At 36.0% G+C, this 26,255-nt stretch overlaps 1 protein-coding gene across 9 annotated transcripts in view; it reads left to right on the forward strand.

Annotated features, from left to right (window-relative positions):
* Positions 1–26,255, forward strand: part of magi2a (membrane associated guanylate kinase, WW and PDZ domain containing 2a) — a 220,629-nt gene that overhangs the window by 98,309 nt on the left and 96,065 nt on the right. The window lies entirely within an intron of this gene.

The raw sequence follows: 26,255 nt of genomic DNA on the forward strand, positions 1-26,255 counted from the left end.
TTGACTTTAAATGTGCTTTCGTGCATTGGTTTCCCAGAAAATGAAGAATTTTGGGTGCATGGACTTTACATGACCATCCATGACTGTCTAATTTCTATTTGAATGTATTTTAAAATGTAATTTATTCTTGCGATAACAAAACTGAATCTTCAGCATCATTACTCTAGTCTTCAGTGTTACATGATCCTTCAGAAATGATTTGGTCAATGTACCTGCTAAATATTTAATCATTTTGACACAACATCTTCCTCTTACTCGGGCCACCTGGAATCCAACCATTTTGTATATGCTAACTGCTATTCTAACTGCTTAACCTTCTCCTATGGAAGAGTCTTAATAGGGCTTGACATTGCCCATTTGACATTGAATATAATGCTCCATGGACCTGTTATTATGTTATTTAGCAGACACATTCTTATCCAGAGATTAAGTGCATTTATTACAGGTTCAGTCCCCGATGCAACCTGGGATTAAGTGGCCCGCTCAAGGGCATGACGGAGATAGGGAATCCCAGTCCACCCTCATTATTAGCCTATTAGTGTTAATTGCTAACCAGTGGACTCTGACTGTGCCTGTGTATCAAGTGTTACATACAGATTCACAAATACACAAGCACAATTTTTTTCCATATTCTGTCTGTCAATCAAGTTCTAATATAAAATGTGAAAATAAATAAACTGTAGTACAACATTACATGCTAATTCATTTGCATTCATTTAATCTGTTCTGCCATTCATTGCACATAAAGTTTACGGTTGAATTTTTTAAGAGGCAAAATTCCCCTCCCTTTCATTTGAGCTAAAAACATGAGTTATTAAAAATGTAGTCATTAAAGTCCTCAAAAACATGGAAGCAAGTAAACACAAACTTCAAGCAACTTCCGCACAGACACGCGAAGGCAGACAGCATGCTGTTTTTCACCCCAATAAATCTATCTCTTGCGTACGATGTGTGTGTGTGTGTGTTCGTGTGAAGATGCTGTTGTCAGGAGGGAGTCTGTGTCCCCTGTACTCTGAGCTCTGTGTGCACACGATAAGGAGCCTCCATTACCCCGACACAACAGCCAGGCAGGTAAACACCCTCCATACCCTCCTGCACTTATCTCCAGTACACACACACACACACACACCTGCAGGTTTCTTTCACACACTGGGTAAGGTGATTTGTTATTATGTGTATTGTATGACGAAGCCGTCAGACTACCGAGCCTGTTTGAGCAAACTACTGTATGTCTTTTCAAGTACAAGTTAACTACCCTAGTGAAAAATAAATATACTTAAATGTATTTTAAATACATTTATTTCATGCTAAGCATACTACAAATACATTTTCATTCTTATGTACTTAATAAAATGCCCTGCAATTGTACTTTTAGTATACTAGTATACTAATGCACTTTAATTGTGCAGAAGTAGTGCTGAAGTCCAATTAAAGACATACTTAGTATATTTTATTGTGCTAAAGTGGAACTATTGCAAGTATACTTTAGGTACACTTTAAATATTTTGCATTTAAAGGGCGATATTATACAATCCTCATCAAAAGTGACATTAAAACACATTTTAGGCTTATTAGTAAGAAATGTGCATTGCGCACAAGTAATACTCCAAATAAAGTTTCATTAAAATTTTTATATCAGTAGGTCTCGCGCTATCTGTCAGTAAATATGTTAATAGATTTGAACTATACTTAGTGTGAAATAAATGTATTTTAAATATATTACTTTTTTACTAGGGTACACATGCAGTATCCGTGTTTAATGTTGTATTGCTTGTCTTCGGGTTTTATCACGTTGCGAAAATATTTTGGGGTATATAATTAAAAAAACCCCTTATGTCGTTCCAAGCCTGTGAGTTTCTTTCTTATGTTGAACATTGAAGAAATTTTGAAGGGTTTTTAAGAACCAAACAGTTGTTGGTCCCCACTGACTTTTATTGTAGGGAAAGAAATACTATGGAAGTCAATGGGGACCAACAACTGTTTGATTACCAGCATTCTTCAAAATATCTTCTTTTATGTTCAACATAATAAAGAGACTCATACAGGTTTGGAATGACATGAGCATGAGTAATTGATGACAAAGTTTTGAACTATTCCTTTGCAATTATTGCAACAGATTTAATTTAGGCTTTTATTCATATATGAACAACTCATACAACGAGCACATCAAATATGGTAAACAAACTTGAGTGAAGCCTAAATTAAATGCAACCTGTACAATCAAAATACAACAGAAAGACAGACTGGCATTACTATCTTGGCATGTTGTTGCAGAAATACAACCAAATCACACAAGAAGCTATAATTGGAATCTTCTGAAAACTAGGTCTGAAAATTAGATGTTGTTTCTTTCTTTCCTCTTTTTTTAGAACAGTATTATAGCTTTCTTTGAAAACGCCGCCAGTTTTCTATGGTTCCGCGTGAGGTGCAGCAGTCACGTGGTACAAGCAGGGTACAAGCCGTAGCTTTCAGAAAGTTGAAATTGCGAGTTCTACGAGGACGTGAACGCTTTTTACAAGTTGGTTTCTCGTAATTACGGTAATTACGATATGGCGTGAACGCACCTTTATGTTTACAGAGTAAATGCGATGTTTAGCACAAATACATCCAGATCACATGAAAAGCCACAGTAGGAATATTTTGAATCTAGGTCCAAAGATGGATTAGCATCACTGTCACTATATCCTAACACTATATCCTCAGTGCACTAACATGCAAAATCCAACAAGCTCACCAGTGTAAATAAACTAGCATGTGATACAATGCAACAATAATAACTTTACCCTTACAAGAATTAACCATGGTTTTACTATGTAAGGTCCACGAATTTGGTCCAAGGACGGTATCCAATCGTGGATGAAGGTTTCCTGCATGTTCGGTCTTTTCAGCACACAAAGTTATTAAATTTAGTTTAACTTCAGATCTGACATTTTATTTACTAATCTGACTCCATTTTATTATGACCTCTAATTTAGATTGAAATGCCAATTGATTATTTGTTCATTTCTAATTATTATTATTATTATTTATGATATTTGATTATTCTAGTTAACTCTTTACCATTATTATACTCATTCATTCGGGTGCTCATGTCGCTCAAAGATATCGCTTCAGCCGTTAGCGTATCTTACGGTCACATTCTCATCAGTCTTGGTTATTAGACAGAGGTAATTGGCTAATACTTTAGACGGCCGCTCCTATGCTTGCTCATTCTAAAAGTAACTTTAATTACCCCCATAGATTTGTACACACTTGAATAAAGCAACATTATTTCTAGTCAGAGGTCACGACCACTACTACAGATATAAGCCGACCAACATTACTTTCCCTGATAGTAGCTTTAGTATGGTCATGCCATGGTTTCCACTTAGCTAGAATAATATTACAATAAACAGAGGTTAGGCCCACCCTATCTAGGTTGGTCGAACAACATTCAGTTGACCTAGACGGAAATTCCCTTTTAGCCCTTACAATCTAAGTACACTTGAACTAATACCAAGTGTTAGCCGGATCTCTAAAGATACAGTTGGTGTGCCCTATGCTCCATCTCAACTGAATCTTAGTCCGTTACTAACCTGACGCAGGAAATGCAGTAACAAGGATACAACGTAATCTACTAGAGTCAATAATTACAGAGTAAATCAGAATTAAAATCAAATGTAACAATTTATTATCAGTCAAGTAAATATGTATTATGCCAATTATACAGCCAATTCAAAGATACCAAATCAATACAAGAGACATCAAAATCTCTTGAAAAAGATGAATCCAAGAGTAAGATGCATACCTGACTTGAGAAAAATACATAATATGAAGCGTGCGAACACACTTCATATCACAGGCTCATTCCGGCTACAGAAGGCCCTTTTTGCAACAGTTCCTTAAGTACCTCAGACCAAGACCAACGTCCCCCGAAATAGAGACTGGAACTAACAATTGGAATTTGCATTGATCAAGTAGAGTTATCACCTTTTGGGACAGATGGTAATTTTCATGAAAGACACTGGGAACTGATCCGCCCTCTACAGTGTGCAAAATATCTCTAAACTCTTAGGATCTGTATTGTAGTGAGACCTACAATGAGACCATTGTACCAGTCGAGACAATTCAAATGATACCAAACATGACTGTAAATATCACTTGCATTAATGTAGAACATTACAATCTACTATTGACCATTTTGAGCAGACTGAGTAGAAGGAAGGATGAGTGAAGGGATTTAAGAAGAAACAAATGGAAGTTTCCTGCACTTCCACTCTGTGGGGTGTCTCGAAGATGCCCGTGCATGTTTGTACTGTCTGTTTCTCAGGAGATCAAAGTATCTGAGGTTCTTTCATCCTTACTACTACAAATAAAACCAAAAAAAAAAACATGGTTACTATAATTAAACCATGGTAACCACAAATTAACCATGGTTTTGCTACACTAACCATAATTTAAACCATAATTCTGTGTTTATATAAACGGTAGTGAATACACCAAAAACCATGATTACTACACTATTATTATGATAAAACCAGGGTTAATTGTTGTAAGGGTAGACATATGCCAAACAAACGCCAAAGCTAACATGTGAAAGCCAAGGTTTCACAAAAATACAACCAAATAAAAAAAAAAAAAAATCCACAACAGAGAATCTCTCAAACTAGTTTTGGCACATTGACAGCTTGTTTATGCTAATTTATCATGCTAGCCCAAGGTTTTTGGAAAAAAACAAATTGTGTAACACAATAGTAGTTAACCACAACAGATCAAGATAAATGGCATGGGTTGTTGCTGCTTTACTTACCGCAAGACATCACTAAAGCATGGTGGGTAGCTATTTTGTTTTGAAAAATCTTTTTCTCAAAAGCCATTTCTCGCAAAAGCTATTTATGCAGGCCGATACAAGGTCAACCGCAATAGATCCATAAATACAAAGTGATGTATTCATTTTGTCTCCAAACCCTGGTGAATATGAATGCAGTGGTGATGGACATCAATGCAGAAAGAGTTTGGTATTGTATTTGAGATGTATGGCACATGTTTAATGAAAACATTGCACTGAGCACTTGATGTTTAATGTGAGTTTTCATACATATTCCTGATGTTTGCATTTAAGCACAAACTGAATATCACAGGGGGAAGAGGAAATGGTTCATGCTGCTTTTTGTTTTTATAGTGCTCTTCTTCATTAGAGGCAAAAGTGGGTATTATCAGAGGTGATCATATTAGCTTAATTGAAGAAGAGTTTCATAACTGCAGTGGCACGTAATCAGGACCTTATTGTCTGGCAGGGGTTTTAACTGTGCCATGCTGGATCACCCAAGCCCATAAAAAGCATGATTAAGCACAGCAGAAGCCAAAGGAAGCAAGTGTGTGTCTGTGTGTGTGTGTGTGTGTGTGTATGTGTGTGTGTGTGTGTGTGTGTCTATGTGTGTGTGTGTCTTTGTGTGTGTTTGTCTATGAAGAGAAAATAGAAACATAAGCTGTATTTGTATCATCGCAAGCACTCAGTAAATCCATAATTTTCTTAGGTGGTTTCAGTTATTCTTTATTGTACCTATTTATCCATCTGTATATCCTTCCATCCCTTATCCATCCATCCATTTCTCTAACTATCCATCAATTCTTCACTCTATCTGTCTATTCTTATATCCATCCATCCATCGGTCAATCAGTTAGTCTTTCTTTCCATCGGTCCATCAGTCAATCAATCAGTCCATCCACACGTCCATCCATCTGTCTGTCTATCCATTCATCCACTCACCCATATTATTAAATTATCCAAATTGTCCATTCATCTTTGCAGGAGAGATTTGCAGCTTTGTAGCGCACTTGCTGTCCAGCAATTGCAAAAAGCTTTGTGCTTTGTTACTTTTTAATAAACAAAGTATCAGCTTTAAAATGATGCCAAATTCATAACGAAATTCAAACAATACGGTTTTGGCGCTCTTTAATGTGGCAGGCGCGATCGCTTTGGCGCCTCAGTTCAAGCAGCAGTGAACCCATTGTATCTTTCTATTTACTACTATAGTACGAAATGAACATGAATTAACATCAAAAGGCAGGCTATTTTATAAGAGAGCCTACAGTACAACTTACTGAAATGTCTCATGTAAAAGCTCATTCGGTGTCAAACTGGAAAACGTGTAAAGTGTTGCGTAATAATACATTTACCTCAGAATAACCACTCAGTGTCCATAAGCTCATCAGTCAGCTAGAAAAATAACTATAAAGAGGAGCATATTGCTATATTTATGTGCTAATGCATATTAATATTTGTACTTACTCTGTTATCTACATGATTCAAGTCCTCCTATAAAATTGCATTTTACTGATGAAGAAAACAGAAATGAATGTGCGAAAGACATGACAACATTTATAGGATGCATTTAGGAGGAGCCCAAACTACACTCAGTGGCCAAGTGATGCTTATGGTCCATGATATTGGTACAGATTCTGTGTAACGAACAATTCTTTGTGACTGTATATTTCAAGTTGGAAAAGACGTTTAGTTCCCACTTTAAGTGAACCTTAGTTCCCAGGTCGACCTGATCATCTACAAGATGGATTAAAATGCTGATAAAGTCAAGAAAAGATGAGACATAAACACATGACAGTCATACACGACAGTATGACTGAAATGTTAAAATGTAGGAAAAAATTATAATAATAATAAAATAAAACACTTTTATTCTGTGGCACCTAAAAAAAAAAATTTGGCGCCTAAGTTTTTTTCTTATAGGGGCCAATATGGCTCTTTACTCTTTTTTTTGGCTGTAGCTCTGTTATTTATTCTTTTTTCTATCCATCAACCCATCCATTCGTCCATCATTTTGAATGGATTTTCATCAACTATCCACCCATCCATCTGTTTGCCCATTCATCCACCTGTCTGTCCATCCATCCATCCACTTATCAGTTTGTCCATCCATCTATCCATTCACTTTTCTATTAATCCATCCATTCATTCTTCCATCCATCTACTTATCAGTTTGTCCATCCATCTATCTGTCCACTTAACTGTTCATCCATCCATCCATCCATCCACTTATCAGCTTGTTCATCCATTCATCTGCCCACTTATCTGTTCATCCATCCTTCCATTCATCTGCCCACTTATCTGTTCATCCATCCATCCACTTATCAGTTTTTTCATGCATTCATCCATCCATCCATTCGTTCACTTATCTGTTCATCCATCCATCTACTTATCAGTTTGTCCATCCATCCAGCCAGCCAGCCAGCCGTTCATCCGTCCATCATACAGAATTCCTTGAGTGTTATGAAAACGGATACATTATTCATGTGATTGATTTCCCTTAATAATTGCGAAAGAGTTAATCATTGCTGAAATTCCCTTGAGTGTTTAAACAGCTTGTGTGTGTGTTATACTGCTGCAGACGTGCTACAGAAATTACTCATAAAATAGCATGAATCACGTTATGCCATGTCAGAGTGAATTCAATGCATATATAAATACATATGGTAGATTTACAGTAATAGCGCTTATATATTCATATGTAAGAAGATGTTGGTGAACTAAAACAACACAAAGAAAACATAATTTGCATTCATAAAAAAAAAAATGGGAAAGTAATTTGTGCTGCAAAGTGTATTGTCTTTAAATTAGTCTGTAGGGAGAATTTATAGGAGATATTTGGGAGATTAATATTCTATAGGATTTTATAGGTCTATAAAGAGTCAGCATTTTCAGCTGAAGATACTCCAATTCTTTTGAGAATAAATCATGATATTGGCTCTGTTCCAAACCCTAGTACATTGTCTTCTTGTCTACATAGGCAGCTACTTTCTAAGGCAACATCTTAACCAAAATAGAACATCAAGTGACTTATTTAGAGTAACTCTATTAACACCAATCCACACTTACCACACAAACAGATGCACAGAAGACTCATAGCTCTTATAGTTCATTGAATTAGAATTTTACGTTAGCTAATGATAAAGTACACCCCAGTCCAACTCTTCTGAATACATATGATAGCTTTATAAAAAATAAAAAAAAAACAACTGAGCAAAATGTGTTGGTCATTCACTGAAAAATTTTGGTGCTTTGCATAACTGTCAAATCTCATTCACGCATTCATGTTTCAAACTTAGTTTGCCAAGATACACCACACCTGGTTTGACATGAATAACACCAAAATAGCTTAGTTCTCATATGTCTCCTAACCAAATATAAGCTATCTAGGAAGGTAGCTCATTAGGTTTTGGAACAGAGCGATTGTCTCTCAGTGTTCCAGAAAATTCTATTATGTTCATATGCTTTTTTCCCAGATGTCATTGTCCTTTCCCATATGCTGTCCATGCAGGGTTTAGCCAAGGGGAAGGTGACAGTCTCCCCCCCCACTATGTGCAAAAATCATTGTAACTAGATATTCGGCACCAGTGAATGGCTTTTATGGAACCCCCTAAAAGATTCCTATTAAAACCTATATATGGCCAGAGATGATTTGTCTGTGGGTGAAATTGGATTAGTTGAACTGTAAAGCTTCAACGTCGTTCTTGAGACTTACTCTATCTCTCTGGCCGTTCGCCATTAAACAGAGAGGGAGAAAAGAAGAAAAAACTTCAATTGCATTGGTGGAAATGGTCATGGCAGACACCTTTAGTAGGATCCAATTAATTTTTATGTGGAGTTGGCAGTCTGCGGTGTGTAGGGGGGTTGACTCTATAGAGAGTTTGGTGTCTGTGAGTATAGCTGATATAGTGCTGGAGATAATATAAACTGTGATTTGACTATATTTTTGGAACTGTACAAGTGTTTTGTTGGTTTGAGAGTAGTCTTGCCTACAAGTGCACCAGTATCTTTTCGAAAATATTACAGAAAGTAATTGCTGTTCTGTCTATGCTTTCAACATTCAAACATTTCATGCTAACAGAGTTGAAAGAGAAAAGACTGGAGGGTGAGAGAAGAAAGAAACGAGTGATACAAAAAAGCAAATATGAACATGTAGTGGGTTTCATTTGAACATTGGGAGGCATGTTTCTCCCCAGTGCCTCAACTTGAAATGAGATGTAAGACTTAAAAAAGAGGTAACCTAACGGATATGTTTTAGCCAACCTTGAACAATAAGTTGTTATATATCTATGTACATCAGTAGTGTGCAGTGGTGTTCTGAAATGTTTTTATTTTTTATTTTTTTAATCAAATGTAAATTTCATGTCTCATCACATTTTCTTAAATGAGCATTACTTACACATCAGAAAAAGAAAAAAACACAATTCTATTTTATATTTTTACATTAACAATGTAATCAATATTCTATTTGTTAAAGCCAAGTATGAATTTCAAGTGTTAAGTTTAAGCATTTTACATTTATTCCAAAATAATAACTCACCGCAGTAACAATTTAAATTTTTATTGATTTTTTTTTTTTATTGGTGAACTTATGTTCAGCTTTATTTTTAAATAATTCACTTTTAACTATTTTTGGATTTTTCGGCTCATCAGTCATCAAATGAAAATCAGTATTTCTTATGAAAAGCGAGTGATTTATACACTTTTTAATGTTATATTTTGTCATATTCGCTTTGTTTTATTTATGTACTGCTGCACATTATTTTCTTATTTTGAAGAGGCACTGCCTCCCTTGCCTCTCTGTGTTTTCGGAGGAAACTCCTTCTGATGTATATGTAATTAAAAATATAAAGAATTTCTTATTTATAAAATACAGCGTTTTAAACACTTAATTAGTAAACTAGTAAACATGTTTGTGTGTGTGTGTGTTTTCTCAGAAGCTCTCATCCACTGTTAATGCTTAGATGAATTTTGACTGAAAGTTCAACATAACTCATAAGACTTGTGAGTTCCCAGAAATCCTATAGCAGTCAATGCTTAATTTATCAAACTGAATTTTCTTTGTTCATTAAAAAAGACACATGATTTGTGGAGACATTGCACTCCCTTCTAAATGTGAGCCTGTGTATGTAGGTTGCCATTGTTGACACAATATAAAGTATAATATTCAACGACACTTCCTCGCACAGCAGTAAGACAGCTCACGGCACCATTCCCTCCACTTTACACACATGCGTTTACCTTGCATTAGTATTTATATAAACACTGTCTCCAAATCTTTATCTAGCACTCCCAGTAAGCTGTCGAGGTGGTACGGTTTTCTGAGAGCAGTCTTCGCCCGTAGCAAGAAGCTGAGCACCAGAAGGAGGCAAATATGTGAATTATTCATCCTTGTGTTTTTATTATTTATGATTTTTGTATAAACTTGTATCATGCAGTAGATTTTTTGTGATGTTTCAGACTTTGGAGGAAGATTTTGTTGTTTATCGTCGTTTGGGCAGTGAGGGGATAAGACAGTTTCATGTTTTGAACAGAACAGACTTGTAAACCTACCTGTGAAAGTATCTGTGAAACAACTGGATTTGTTTACTGACCGTTTTAGTAATTCAAACCATTTTCGACCCAATCTCGGAAATGTAATGCGGAAGATAACATTCTGTGTGAGTCTCAATGAAACTCTCAGGCTCTGTTCCAAACTAGCAACCTTGCTATCATGCTGTCTACATTTTTCTGATCTTCATGGAAGATAATAACTATGCTGCACATTCATCCACCCATCCATTACAAACATATATTGTTTGTCATGAGAAGTGTACAATATTTTAAATTTATAATTGATTTCAGTCAAGTTTGGTGCTAGCTAGCTAACAACATGAGTTATAACAAATACACAGCACATATTTATTGAGTAAAACTACTTTAATATTTCTCACAACTGAATGAAATATAAATACATTTTTAGTCAGGCTATCAACATTAACGTGCAGATGCATGCAATTAATTCAAAATCCTTAACGTGTTACAATAATTGAATGCAAATAAATTACTGAAACATGTGAAATTGTTCCATTAACATAATTTATGCAGTTAGATGATTTTAGAAGCTTAGTGTCGCCAAGTACACAGTTTCCTGTGGAACTGGGCTACTTTTGCATTGTTGCTGCAGATTGTTTCTTAGTCTGTGATAAATTGTAATCAAATGACAGTCCAAATTTTTAGTCAACATTTCTCTCAACTCCACCCACCATCTTGAATGAGCTAGAATTATAGATGCTGCTTTAGAATTAGGACTAAAAAATCTCAGAAGGCAGAATAATTTTGACTAAATGTCTTTCAACCTCCATCAGGTTGGCACTTTTCATTATCCTATGAGAACTGATTATAAGCAAAATTTCCAAAAAAGAAAAATTGATAATGCACCTCAAACACCCACCATTAAAAAAATCAGTTTAGGCGCATAGGAAATGCATTCCAAAACAGCTATACGTATATAATACACTGCATTTTCACCAAATTATGATTGGAGCGACAGATTATTGATTAAAAGATCATTTTTGCATGGTTCCGTGCACAATTCTGTGTTCCAAAAAAAAAAAAAAAAACCTTTTTCCATTGTGCATAATTTGGAAACTAGCATTTTGCCATTGGCCTCACATATATGGCTTTTTTGAAGTAGTAGACTTGCTTGGTAGCTCACCTGGTACTGCACTGGTAAAAAACATGATAAAATGTTCATGTTAATCATGTTAAATACAATTGTAGCGCCACTCAATGAAAATTTCACTTTGAAAGTGTCACCAAACATAAGTAGTTTTGTGAACCAAAGTAATATAGTTTTGCAAAAATGTCACCACACACTGTAAAAAATTAAAAAATAATAATAATTGGGCAAACTTAAAAAGTTTAAGACAACCAGCTTCAGCAGATTTTTGAGTTTTCTCAACTTCTTGTTTTAAGTTTATACAACAAAAAGTTGAGAAAACTCAAAAATCTGCTGAAGCTGGTTGCCTTAAACTTTTAAGTTTGCCAATTTTATTTGTTATTTTTTTTACAGCGCAGGCAAGTTTTTACTCAGAAATTGCTAGTAAATTACATAGAAACAGCAAGTAACGCATTAAATTAGAAATGAAATTTTGAAGTAGAAAGACTGAAATAGTTGTAAAATCATGTTTGCAGTGTACTTCAAATGACTTTTGGGTTTGGGTTTTCAGAGACCTCAGATATAAAACAGAAACAATTTTAAAGTCAGTTTTCATAAATTGTTCACAAACACAGTACATATACAATCTTCACAGTTGTTTATTTTGATGTGTTAAACTCTATTATGTTTTTGCTGAGGTCAAATTGGCCCCAAACAGATACAGCATTGCTATAATGGGTACCAGTCATATTTCTGAGAAGTGCATGTCTGCTTTGTGATAAAACAGAGGCATACAGATTCAGTTATAACTGCTGGGATTTGATGAGATCAGAGGAACACATTACAAGAATTTGAAGGAAAAATAAGATGTTAATTTCATCACCGGGGTCTCTGGGATGCCAAACAAAACAGTAAAGTCAAATCTGAACAGAACACAAGAGTTAAAATAGATCATTTAAATATTTTTACTTGATTATAAAGCACAAAGAAGAACAAAATGGAGGGCCTCATTATACAGTATGTACACAGGGTGCCTATATGTATAATTGGCTCTTATTTGCATAATCATCCCCCACCATTTGTTGTCTCCATATGTTGAAGTATGTATAATTGAAGATGCTGAAAAGCTTTTTTTCTAGAAGGGCATGAAGCTTAGATTGCGGTGGTGTTCAGTGATGTTTCTTCTCACCCTCTCGTTTTTTCCCTCGACCCCCCCCCATCCTCTCCACTCATCTCTTCTCCTCCCATCATCTCACGAGAGGATATGACTGCAGGGCTGGCGGCCTTTAGCTCTAATTGGTGACTCTATTAACTGAAAGAGGGAGAAACTGACAGCGTATAAATGGAAGAGACAATGAAGTCTTTGTTTATTATAGCGTACAAACACTCGCTGCATGCGTGCACCTTCCCTCTGATTTTAATATTCGCTTCTTCCTAGCATCTGCGGAGATCCCGTAGGTCAAAAAAGACATTCAAGCTCGTACATACTAATAATTCCCTCAGACGCTCAGACACGGTTGTGCTCGTAAAGCTCAGTGATGCAAATACACAAGAGAACCCTGTGTAGCGTCACCTCTGGAGTGAAAGAGGTCAAGTGTTTGATTAATTTATCCATTTGGGGATGTAATTTCCTTAATATCTGACCTTTCTGTCATGGGTTTAAATCGTTCATATCAGTAGTTCTTAACCTTTTTGACTCCAAAGCCCCCATTGTCAAGAACAATAGTCAAAGGCCCAGTTGTTTATGATAAGAATATTTAAAAATGTTTTTACAGTTTCTACCTGATAAAATATTTTTGGCATAAATTGGAAAAATTATGTTCATAAACTATATATAAATATTAGTTTTCTTAATTTATATGACTTTTCTAGGTTTTAAAATTGCACTTTCATAATTAGGCTACCTCATATATGTGGGTTTTTCTGTGGGACTGTCAGAATCCTGGTTGGTGAGGTGGTGAGAGGGTGAATTAAAATAAGAAATATATTTCGTTTTAGTTGTTTTAGTTTGTTTTAATGCTTGCTTTGTCTTGTTTTTAATTGTTTTAAGCCATACCGAGGCCGCTTGGTAGGTTATTGAGGACCACTGTTTGTTCTGTTTTGAATGAAAACCATTGCTGTAACTGACCCCTTGGAGAAGGTATTTAAGGTATAGTTCACCCAGAAAAATTCTAATTCTGTGATCATTTATTCTTCTTCATAAAACCTGTTTGCATTTCTTTATTCCATAGAGCACAAACAGAGATATTTTGAAGAATGTTCACACTGCTTTTTTCATACGACAGGACCTTAGAGTGAAACTGTTAAGCTTAAAAAAAAAAAATCATAAAAGTATCCAATATTACTCAGGCTTCAAGTCTTCCAAAACCATATGATTTGTAATGTCATGTATCTGACCAGGCTTTGTGCATTATAGCTTCTATGGATACTTAGATTGAGTCACATAGCTCTTTCTCTCTCTCTCTCTCTCGCTCTCTCAGTCTTGCCACAGTAATATTTACAGAGGATTAGGTTGACAGCAAAGCATCTGATCTGGGATCAGGCCAACAGTCATTCAACACATTCTGATGCCCAGAGGCTGTGGCACACGCTGACATCATCCCTCCCTCAAGCCCTCTCTGTGTTCGCTCTGTCTTTCATCCCTTTCTCTTTTGGCCTCTCGCTCTGAGTCACGTCGTCATCTCATATTATGGAAATTTTGCCTTTTCCAGTTTGATAAGGTGGTTTTTAAAGGAAATCTGTGATTTCAAGCATTCCTTTGGATATGGATGTTAGCTTGTTAAGAAATAGTTTGTGCCATCTCAAGTTTACATTAAAAGGATAGTTCAGCCAAAAATGAAAATTCTGACATTAATTACTCACCCTCATGTCGTTCCAAACCCGTAAGACCTTCGTTCCTCTTCGCAGCAAAAATTACGATATTTTTGATGAAATCCGAGAGCTTTCTGACCCTGCATAGACAGTGATGCAACTGACACGTTCACGGTCCAGAAAGGACAGCGATAAAATAGTCCATGGGACATCAGTGGTTCAACCTTAATTTTATGAAGCTACAAGAATATTTTTTGTGCGCAAAGAAAACAAAAATAATGACTTTATTCAACAATTCCTTCTCTTCCCTGTCAGTCTTCGACGCGCGTTCACGACTGTACCACGATGCATGTATGTGATGCTGCTTACGGAGGAGCTTTGCGTTCTGACGTAGATCCCAGATGCGTTGCGCCTTGTTTGCAAGCAGAGGAATGCACACGAATGCATCGTGGTACTGCTGTGAATGTGCATCATAGACTAACATGGAAGAGAAGAAATTGTTGAATAAAGAAATTGTTCAATAAACTTGTTAAACAAAAATGTAATACTGATATTTTTACTATACTAATATCCACTTTTCAGTTATCTTTTTTTTTTTTACATAATCATGGTACATTTTAAGATTGTCCATTTAAGGAGACATTAACTTGTCCTTAAGGAGTTCACTTCTTGGATGATGACAAATGGATGTTGTCATACTTTTTAGTTCATGGAGTAGTTAAAAAATGTGGTAACAAGGTTGATGCAATACCTGGGACTTTATTTTAATGTTACTTGCACACTAAATCAGCATATTGCAATGATTTATAATGGATCTTGTGGAACTGAAGATTGGAGTAATGGCTGCTGAAAATTCAGTTTTGCCATCACAGGAATAAATTACATTTTAAAATTTCACAATATAATTGTTTTTACTGTTTTTTTTTTTTATCAAATAAATTGAAGAAAAACATCAAACTTTGGAAAGTAGTGTCATTGTTGAATTTTTTTTTTTTTTAAATGGCTAGATTATCATGTAGTAGATTTGCCAGCTATTTATTGTTTATTTTTACTCATACTGTATAGCATATATTTTGTAGAATGACCCATCTACTATATGTCTTGCCTGTTGGAGCACTGATGTCTTCCACATCTACAGATGAGCAGGCGGAAACATCCTGGGACGCCCACTGCACCTTCTCACCCTCTCTCGGATGGCATGAGATTAAAGGAAGAGGGTCAGACAGATTGTTGAGGTTACATCTCAGATAAGATCAGAAATGTGTTCCCTGTCAAAGCGCTTCAAATTGCATATTTTTTCCAAGCTGTTCCTTCTTTTCCTCCACTAAGCCATGAGTGAATGCTCAGATGCTTGTATGCCTCTGAAGTGGGAGGAAAGCAAAGCTTTTTTGTCAACATCCAAAAAGGTAAACAAGGAAGGGAGAGATATGAAGCATGAGAGATCAAACATGCGATTGGAGAGAACATACCCCACCCGTCACCAGAAAGCTTGGAGAAAAGCTGTGCGTGTCAAAGAAGCTACAGGGGTGTTTTATTAGGACATAAAACATGATGCACCTGCATAAAGGTACATACAATTTGTTTTTAGATGTAGTCTTTTGCCTAGGTACAAAGTGTTAAATGTTGCTTCTCTGATTGTTTAACACAGATTTTCTTTGTTTTTCTGCATGTGTGTTTTTGTTTGTGATGTATAGTCTGTCAGTCAAGATTAAGTATATATGAATAGCATAAGAGCTGCAAAATATCTTTATGTAGGTTTTATTATATTCTGCCTTGTGTTTTGAAATTGGTGTGGGTGTGTAAGTTAGCGGTAGCATAATTCAATCTAGGCTGCTAGCACAAAGTTTGCTGGTTCAGTTCCACAACCAGCTGGGATTTTCGTAGTAAATATTTAAGTAGCCAATAATTCACAAAAATGTTTATTTTTTATTTTTTAGTGGGTTCCTGTTCAACTAAGTGAAGGTTGTATTTGTTTGATTGGACAGCGTGTAGGAGAATGATGACTTAATAAGAGGGCCAAGAGACATGATCATTCCCTCATGTCTTAGTTGTGTTTGCTTCGTAAGCATGTTTTGAGATCCGCCGAAAAACCCACTGAGGGTATTGCATTGCCCGTTTCAAAAGTCCCCTCAGGCTATCAGTCGTAGTAAAGGGTGTCTGAAAAAGCCACAAATCTATGTGAATTATTAATATCAATGCATCTGTTATGGCAGATTCTCAACTGTGGTTTTAAATGCACAGAGTTAACAAATAGACAGTGACATATCGCAGTAATGTTTTCTCTTCCTCGTTCACTTCTTTCCTTCCTCTCTGGCATTAATAATACCAGTATGTCAATATGCCTCTTGGAGGTGTAGCTAATAATGGATGTCTTGGGAAGGTAGGGCTGTTACTGTTTCAACAGGCTAGCAGGTCGATTTGCTGGTTCTGAAATCAATCTTGCATGTCCACTATCAATCTCTCTGATTTGTGGCTTCTTACCAGTTAAAAGAGCTCAAACACATTGTTTGTCTTTCCTAGCTTCATTGAAAACAAAACCACCGGTGTGCCTCAGGGGTCAATATTAGGCCCAGTACTATTGTAAATTACTTTTACTGAAGGATCATCATTACTTTTTCCTTTTACTGAATGCTCGTCATTTTTGTTTTTCTCAGAACCACGATAGTGGAACTCTCTGCTTGGGTGTAATATACACTAAGTGCACTGAAAGCAAGTTTTTTTTATCTTTTTTTTTTTCTTCTTCTTCTTTACTGTGCATCTCAAAAGTCCCATACCCTTTTTTTATTTCTAGTGGTGTCCGGAGGTAATCCAGCCTCATACACAGCATTAGAAGGACTTTACCACTTCCTAATTGAGTAATGGTCAGATTAGGTAGGGCACAATGGACCTCGCTGACATGGCCTCTTGCAGTGATAACAGATGGATTATGAATTGAAATGGGACAGGCAGAACGGTAGTACTGTGAAAACATTGCCTCAGCCGATCGGAATGAGATCAGTATCACTACGAATGACAGGCCTCACAAGTTTTGTTCCAAAATATAGTGAGCACCTTTGCTGTCTACTTTCTACACCGACAGCTACACTCTAAGGTAGCATCTTAAATTATATACAACCTTATAAGTGTCGGGACTAGATCGCTATTTATAGGCAGCAACATGAGATATGAATCACAACTCTGACGTTGGGTGCACAGGAGATTTGACTCAAATGATCCCAGTATGATCTTAACAGATCTTAACATGTGGCTAAGCTAATGAATATACATTATGTTTGTGTATACATATATACTGTATGTGTGTGTGTATATATATATACACATACAGAGTTCATTTGCAAAAACCGATAACTCCATTTTTATTTATTTTCAGAAATCACGTTCTTTTATTGCGCATTCCAAGTAATATCAATCAAACTGCAGTTGAGTTGTTTTGATTAAGTAATAATAACTTAAACAAATACAGGTAATTTACAAAGTTAAAGTTCATTGAAAGTAATTTTTTTACATATTAAAAGTTTGTTTTATAGCAAAAGCAGATAACTCCAACAATCATTTTTTGGCAAAAGCAGGTAACTCCACATTTCATGTTTTAGAGTAAAAAAAAAAAACACTTGTTTAATCTTTGTAATCTCCTCAGATGACAATGTAGATGCCTGACAAACGTTATTGTTGTTTGATCATAGACTGTGTGCAATACACAGAGCTTTTCCCTCACCATTGTAACGTGCTGCTTTTGCATGGTTCCGTGAAAACGTTTCAGCTTTTATTTTCCTTTACGCCATGAAGAAGATATCACAGGTTCATCAAGTTCATTGAAATTATCCATTCTCGATCTTTAGTCAGCTTTGACGAAACTCCTCTCAGCTAGCACGTCTTTTCAAATTGAAAGTAGCCTTGTCACCTGACCTGAATACAGAATACAGACAAGGGCGCTTGTCGGCTTCTGCAGTAAAACGTGAACTCGCGATGACTTGAAAGTGGACAATACCGGCTTTTTTGACAAAACGTGTTTCAGGTTCAGATCGTACGGAGCCCCGCACATGACATGCAGGAAAAAAATAGTAGGCTTAATCGTGCACACGATTTATAAATTGAGGGAACGAATTAGTAAATCGTGCGTACGATTTATTATTTTTTTCTTTCATGTCATGTGCAGGGCTCCGTAAGATCGCGCTATATGCGGAGAATAATGCACGGCAATCAGCTCTTGTTTTTTTTTTTCAAGTGCCGTTTATCGTTTTTTGCAAATAAACTCTTCATATTTATATATTTCTGTAATGGCAAAGGTACACTTTTAACAGGCACTTTTCCAGTCCTCTGTGTCACATGATCCTTCAAAACTCATTTTAATGTTAATTTGGTTCCCAAAAAAAACCCTTTTTTTTATTATCATTTGAAAATGGTTGTACTGCTTCTTTGATTAAAAGAAAGTTTGAACAGCATTTACCTGAAATAGCACCAGACATGACTTATATTGCCACAAATTAACAATTTGGTCTCATGACTTACTATTCTGTCAATTTATTATTCCGTCTCCTCATTTTTAGCTAATCGTGAACATGATTTAGTAATTCGTTACCTTGTTTTAAGCACATTGTGCTCACAACTTACTTATTTGTTCCCTCGTTTTAAGTAAATCATGAGTAAATTTAAGGCCTACTAATGCATTACCTCATTTTATGCAAATCCGTTCTGTTCATTGAATGATTTGTGAAAAGTCTACATCACCGTTACAGTCCTATCATACTTTATTCGTAACAGAAGCAATAGAGGTTTTTTCTCACTACACAAAAAATAAAATAAAAAAATTGTTTTAAGAAACTCCGGACAGGAATTAGTAAAACATAGTCACAATTTTTCTTAAATGAGCGAACAAAATAATAAATCATGTATTGTAGTCTTTTTTTTTTTTTCAAATAAAAATTATTTATTTATTTATTTTCATTTGTTAGTCATCTAGATAAATATTTGCATTGGGAACACGCCTATGATGACTCTTTCTTCCATGCCTGCTCCTCATGTTCCTTCTTCTCTTCATTGCTTCACCATCCCCATTGCTTGCTCCTCACTTCTTCTAGTACATCCTCCATGACTGTTCCACTTCATCAGACCACCATAGTCCAATCAGAAAGCGTTATTACAGTCCATATCTCATAATCTTGCCAGAATAATACTGCCTTTTCACAGTAAATGGGTTGGTGGTTGTGGATTGCAATTGCCAGTTCCTTTTGCAAGGCATTAATAGCAAGCTGTAATTTCCCCTGATGAATCACAGTGCAATGTTGTCATATTGTCTCATAAACAGGAGGCAGAAGAAGTAGGTCACCGTCTTTTCTCATCACAAGCCACATTCTCTGCAAGGGATTACTTGCAGTGCCGCTTTCATACATGGGCAGGACAGGATTTGGACCCTTGGCAGCTGTAAGGCTGATTTTCCTTAATGTTTTTGGACGGTGACTGTATGTGCCGTGACTTTGAGGGGCAGGACGGGAGTTGCCTGAAGTCTTTCTTTAGAGTCTGTCACATCGCAGTGGCTAGTCCTTAGATCAAGAGACGTAATCTTCTATCTCCCAGCAAGACCAGACAGAGAGATTTAGAAATCAAGTTCAAGGAAACGAGACAGGGTCCATATTGCAGGCATTAGGAAGTGTCCGGAGGCATCCTTTGGGTTTGGTTAGTGCTCCATCCTGACCTCGGTTTGGTTGCCAAGATGATTCATAGCACCCAGCCAAAGGACAGAAGCATGCCACAGAAAGCTGCACAAACCCCATGCTATACCAGCTCTCCTGAAGAACAATCACAATGACTGTACGGGCTTCTTGCATGGCTCGGTGCCTACTAACACAGTAACAGTAATCCTCTTGGATCAGAGCAAGATAATCACATGCACAAGACAACAGAGGAAAATCCAGAAGTGATGGATTTCCAGCTAAGCCTCGCATATCTTTTCTCAAATGGAAACATGGCACATGCTCATACAGTATGAATTTCTGCACATGTTCTTTTGCATTAAGCATTCTGTTTGTGGCCCCCCACTGATTTCAACCTAGTTTCATTTTCATGTTGTTAAATTACTTTCTGACACCAGAGCTGTGGCCTAGCGGTTGGCTCACATGCTCCATCACATTGTGTTTTGGTGCTCGTGCAGACATTGCAAGTTCAAGTCCCATTTCTTCTTGCCATTTCATGTTCTTTCTACTATCTCTGTGACTTAAAATGAGGAATATGACTGTCAATGGAAAGTAAAGGCCAACTTTGCTGAGATAGGTACAGTAATACACTGCAAAATAAAAAATATCCTTTATAAATAAATCTTATGCTTTACTTATCCATTATCTATGAAGCTCTCATGTCCTTGAAATTTTCTGAGCTCAAACACATTGTTTGATTTTGTGAGATTTTAAGAGAAATTGTGTTTAAAAAATCATTAATTCTAAGTGATATTTCAACTTTTGTTGTTAGCTGAACCTCAAAAGAAACAATTGTGTTTCAAGGACAAGTTTCTTTCAGGAAATTGTTACAAATTGGCTATTGAAACTATCAAAACATTTTCAAATTTCCATAAATATTTAGCCTCTAAAAATATGAATGGATCTTAAAACTAGACCGAAATGCCTACAATAACTTTTTGCTAGTTTTCCTATACATTTTGCTTGTTTCAAGAGGAACATTTGTTGCAGCGTATTCATCATTCACTGAGATACACGCCTTTTGGAGAGCATTAGTTGTTGAAGAAGAATATAATATAATTAACTAAAGAATGTGCTATCATGTCCATGCAGTGGAAATCGTGACCTTCTAGCCTATATCAAGCACATACTGTTCTTGTTACATGTCTTTTGAGACTGTGAACCCATGCCAGAATATAGCCCACGCGCCATGTTTTCAAAGAAACGCCAAGCCCAAATCCTTCACGACTCTCTTCCTTTGCTACCTTGCTTGAGCAAATGTGCAAAGACACTATTTCCAGATATCATTTTCCTCCCCCCTTCTTCTCAGCAGGAGATATGGAGGTACATTTTGTACACGGGAAGATGCCACTTCCAAGTGGACGATACTGAGGACAAATAACTAGCCGTCTACCGCACTGAGAAACTGTGTGCCTTTTTTGCAGATTGCTGCAGCCCATGATTGCTCAAGTGGAAAGAATCACTTTTTCTCTTCCTCTAGAGGTTGGTAAACTGGAAGCCGCTTTCCGACTTAAGTTGAATTAGATGTAAATTGGTTAAAAGCTTGATTAAGAAAAACACTCTAGAGAGAAGCTCAAACTTAATAAAACAAATAAGGATTGTAAAAACTAGGATAGTATTTTGCATTGTGTTTCCTAAGTATTATCCAGTGATGTGTGTCTATTATCTGCACTAACTTCTTAAAGTCCATAACAAATTAACATGGCCTAATGCATTGAACTCTTTGAAACTAAGCACTAATGGACAATTTGCATAATAAGTAGGTCATACAAAAATCTACACAAAATGCAAGAGACCTATCTTGTGTGTATCTAGACATACTGAGATGTATAGCTCGGTGTTGATAGCATTATTGACAGTGTGCTTCCTGCTTTCTGACAATGCGCTACATACAGTATCCGTAAAACATCATATAAAAACATCAGATTTCATGGATAAAATTGTACTCACACATAGTAAGTGTTTGGCTAGTAAGCATAGCCAAGTTAGCCCTGCTGCTAAATGTTGTAGCTTTACAGTTTTTCCCATTTAAAATTGACCATGTATTGATGAAAAATGTCTTTGCTACATGACAGTCATAGCCAACAGTCACTGACAATGTCTGCTTTTCTTTGGAAAGCCAGTGAGAAATGTTGTGTATTCTGAGCATCTAGCTACAGTTTGTAAGATAAACAGATTGATGTGCATCTCGTCAACAAATCCTTTCTGCCAAAGTAGCTGTCCCTCCCGAGAAGAAATCACTGGCGTGGAGATCGATCCATCTTCCAGCAATTTGCTTTTCTTATTTAAAGTATGATTTATCAACAAATTGAGCTTTAAGACGATGTTGGCAAGCGATTTAATGGTCGTAGTGGATTCATTTTCTTTTCATTATGTTATTACATGCTTGGGTAGTCGGCGGTATTGTGAGATATTCTAGTTGTCGTGATGAGGCAGTCTTTGCGCAGTCTTCAGTCAAACCTCGCCCCGCGAAGACATGGGTCGTGAGAGTGGAGACATTCCATTTGCCCCTATTTCCTGTGACCTGTCATTAGCATGCCCGTCATAACTCTGAATGATAGGCTATCACGGTGGAAAGACACACGGCTCTGGGGCTTGTTGTCATTGTGTAGCTATTGATTGATAGATGATGAGAGATGATGTGAGTTTCAAACACTAGTGACAACTTGATGACTGTGCAGGGCTCCTGTTGGGATTCTCCGCAACACTTGGTGCCATCATCTCAGCAGAGTGCGAATCTGTGTTGTCAGATGTGGTTTTTAAACTGCTGTAGTTGAATTTTGATTGCTGTGAACTGGTATTTGGTAGGTCAGTTAATGGATGTGAGTGTCACCGTTTCAAGTCAGCCAGTATTTGGACAAATAGAGGGTACAGGAATTTTTTATGCTGTTTGCTTTTGATGTTGTGTGTCTGGTACTTAGCTTTATGGGAAGCGGTGAGTAAAGGTCTTTAGAGTTGTTAAGATTTTGGAGGGTCAATGATAAATAAGAATGCCCGCAAAAATTCAAGTTTAAAACACGTGTCAAGTTCTTTAATGTTCTAGTTTCCTATAGTATTCTCTATAGTATTCTTATGGTATACACACACACACACATACACACATACATACATACATACACACACACACACACACACACACATATATATATATATATATATATATATATATATATATATATATATATATATATATATATATACACTAGTGCTGTCAGTTTAACATGTTATCTTAATTAATTAGTTATGAAAAAATTACTTGATTTAAAATATTTTTACGCAGTTGACGCGTACTGGCCCCACCCCCATACCTGTACATAATCTTAAATTTCAAATAGTTGACTGTTGACAAATATGATGCAGGACAACAACAACAGTTATGCCCTAAAATTCAAGATATTGGTGCAAAAATGCCCCTGTATGAGTTTTTGTCTCATATTTATATCATACGATAAGCGATATCACATGAGCAGGGAGAGCAGTAGGCTATTACGTGAGTGCTGATTTTGTCCTGAATATCACAAGTTTAAATGTGATTTTATACTACAGTTCAGTAAATAAGAAGTTGATATTGTGTTATATTTTGTGTTTTTGCTCAATTTTGCAGAGAACATATTACATTTAAAGCCATAGCAGAATTGTTGTGCGTCTCTGAGCAACACAGCGGTGTTTAGTTTCTGAATGAATCTGCGTTTTGAATGAATCGTATGATCCAATGATTCAAAGCCCCATTTATAAAGAGAGCCATTTACTTCATTCCTGAATAATACTAATAATAAAAAATAAAAGCATTAAAGGGATAGTTCACCCAAAAAAAAAAAAATTCTGTCATCATTTACTCACACATGTCGTTTCAAGCCTTTCTTTTGTGGAACATAAAAGAAGGTATTTTGAATACTGTTGGTAACAAAACTGTTTTGGTTACCAGTGACTTTCATTGTATAAACAAAAAATACTGAGATGTTTCTCAAATTATCTTCTTTTATGTTCCATAGTTTATGTTAGGCCGTTGTTGCTTAAATGTTTGTGTAATAAATTTTATGTTGAATCAAATAAAATATTTCTTTCTAAAGCTACAATTTGTAATGTCTACTTGATACTTTCTCGTTTAACACAATAATAGATTTAAATAATCTTTTGTGGGTATTTTCACAGTCAAATTTATTTTGCAATTAATTAGATTAATTAATCGACACATCATGTAATTAATTAGATTAAAAATTTTAATCGACTGACTATATGACGTACACATTCCACTCAAGAAATTCACACAGACCTATTCACATATTATTAATAAACACACAATTACATTAGGATATTTGTAGATGATTTTCTTGAGTTCAATGTGTACATCTGAAATGCTAATTTGTGCAGCGATATAAAAGGCTATAAATAGCATATTTTAACAACAGTAAACAACCAAATTCCACATGTGATCATAAAAGGAAGTTATTACAAACACTCGATGGTGGTTTGAAGTGAGTTCTGAGTAAAAGTGTACTATTAATCTCATAAATTGTCTTATGTAGCATGATGCTAATGTTAGCTCTAATGCACCTGCAGAACAGGTCCAATTCTTCTTCATAATGCATTTTGTCATAATACTTTACATAAGGTCGCAAGAAATGTTTTGTTGTATTTATTTAGAAATACTTTTGATAATAGTTGGGTAAATGTATGCTGGGATTGAAGCGATGTGGCTTGGTAAACGTTTTATTGCCAGTATAAAGGCTGATAATGGCTGAGTAAAAACAAAAGAATAATAAGGATTATGTCTCATACCTGGCTTATGTCTCATAAGACACTTGACCTTTTAATAAAAGATATCCCAAAATGTGTAATAAGATTTTTTGTCCAGAACTTTGTTCTTTATATTAAGGCTTTTTTTCTTTATTATGATATCAGGACAGTTATGCCACCCTGACAGTTTTTACTTCATGCCCTTCAAAAAATATCAAAAAGAAATGAAAAACATTCTTATCAGAGAAGAGGTGTGTTTAACATAGAAATCATTCTATGTTTAAATGCCATTTTTTATTTGTTTTTGAATAAATTAATGGATACTGAAAAAAAGGGCATCATGTTATTGACCCCGAGTCTTTCAGGTGTTTACTGTTGGCACTCCCGCAGTGAGCTCCCTTAAGATGCACAGTTTAGAAATACCCCAGTGCTTTCTCAGCTAGCAGCAATTAGCACAAACTCCGGAGCTCCTTGCTGGCTAATTACAGCTCTGCTACATCCAGGACGCAGGAATACATTAACACTTCAGTTTATCATTTTAACCCATTGCTTAATGTACATACACTTTGAACTGTTCTCATTGTATGCTCAGTGAGGGGTGGTGTGTGTTGATTTCTGTTTAAATAGCTTGGAAATTGTTAGTATTTAAGGTAGTAAAAATGGATATTACGCATTTTACCACCACACACTTTTAGCTGTTGTAGGCTTGTTTAGCTGGTCTCCCAACCTGGCCAAGCTGGTGTTCATCTGGTCAGCCAGCTGGTATTCTAGCCTGGGGTGAGTTCCCAAAAGCAGCTATGGTCGCAACTTCCGTCATTACCAACAGAGTTCAACAGAACCTGCAACCATAGTTGGCTATAATGATGCTTTTGGGAAATGCACCCCTGATCAGCTAATAAGGGCTTAAAAGCCCTCTAAAACTATAGTAGCAAACCTGACTAGCTTTGTGGCTAGTTAAGACACAGCATACCACCTTAGGCTATTTAGGGATGCTCCTTATACCTCTAACCCTGATTAAATACACCCGAACCAGGTAATCAAGGACGTTTGGAGTGCTAAAGACTTCCAGGCAGGAAGTTGGGCACCCCTGGTCCAGTTTAAACTGTATTTTGCATTCTAGTCTCATAACAAGAGTAAATCGGACGCCAACTAACGTTATAGTTGTGCTACTGTAAGACTTGACTTGGACATGAAGTCTGATCATTCACTACCATTCAAATAAATTTTTAAAAATGATATAACAGTATGCTTAATATGTTTTAAAGTGTAATTTAGTACTGTAAAAGAAATATTACAAGCTGCTTAATATATTTTGTAATTTGAACCTTTTTTTGTAATTGCTGATGAACAAAAAGCTCAGTGAAGCACATTTATTTGAAATAGAAATCATTATACATGTCTTTATTGTCACTGTGTCCTTGCTGAATAAAATTATTTCTTCTTCTTTTGAGAATGATTATTAGAGTGATTAGAATGATTTCTGAATGATAATGTGACACTGAAGACTAGAGTAATGGCCGCTGAAAATTCAGCTTTGCCATCACAGGAATAAATTGCATTTTTAAATATTAAC

This window comes from Onychostoma macrolepis, chromosome 04, assembly GCF_012432095.1.
Source record: "Onychostoma macrolepis isolate SWU-2019 chromosome 04, ASM1243209v1, whole genome shotgun sequence".
NCBI lineage: Eukaryota > Metazoa > Chordata > Actinopteri > Cypriniformes > Cyprinidae > Onychostoma > Onychostoma macrolepis.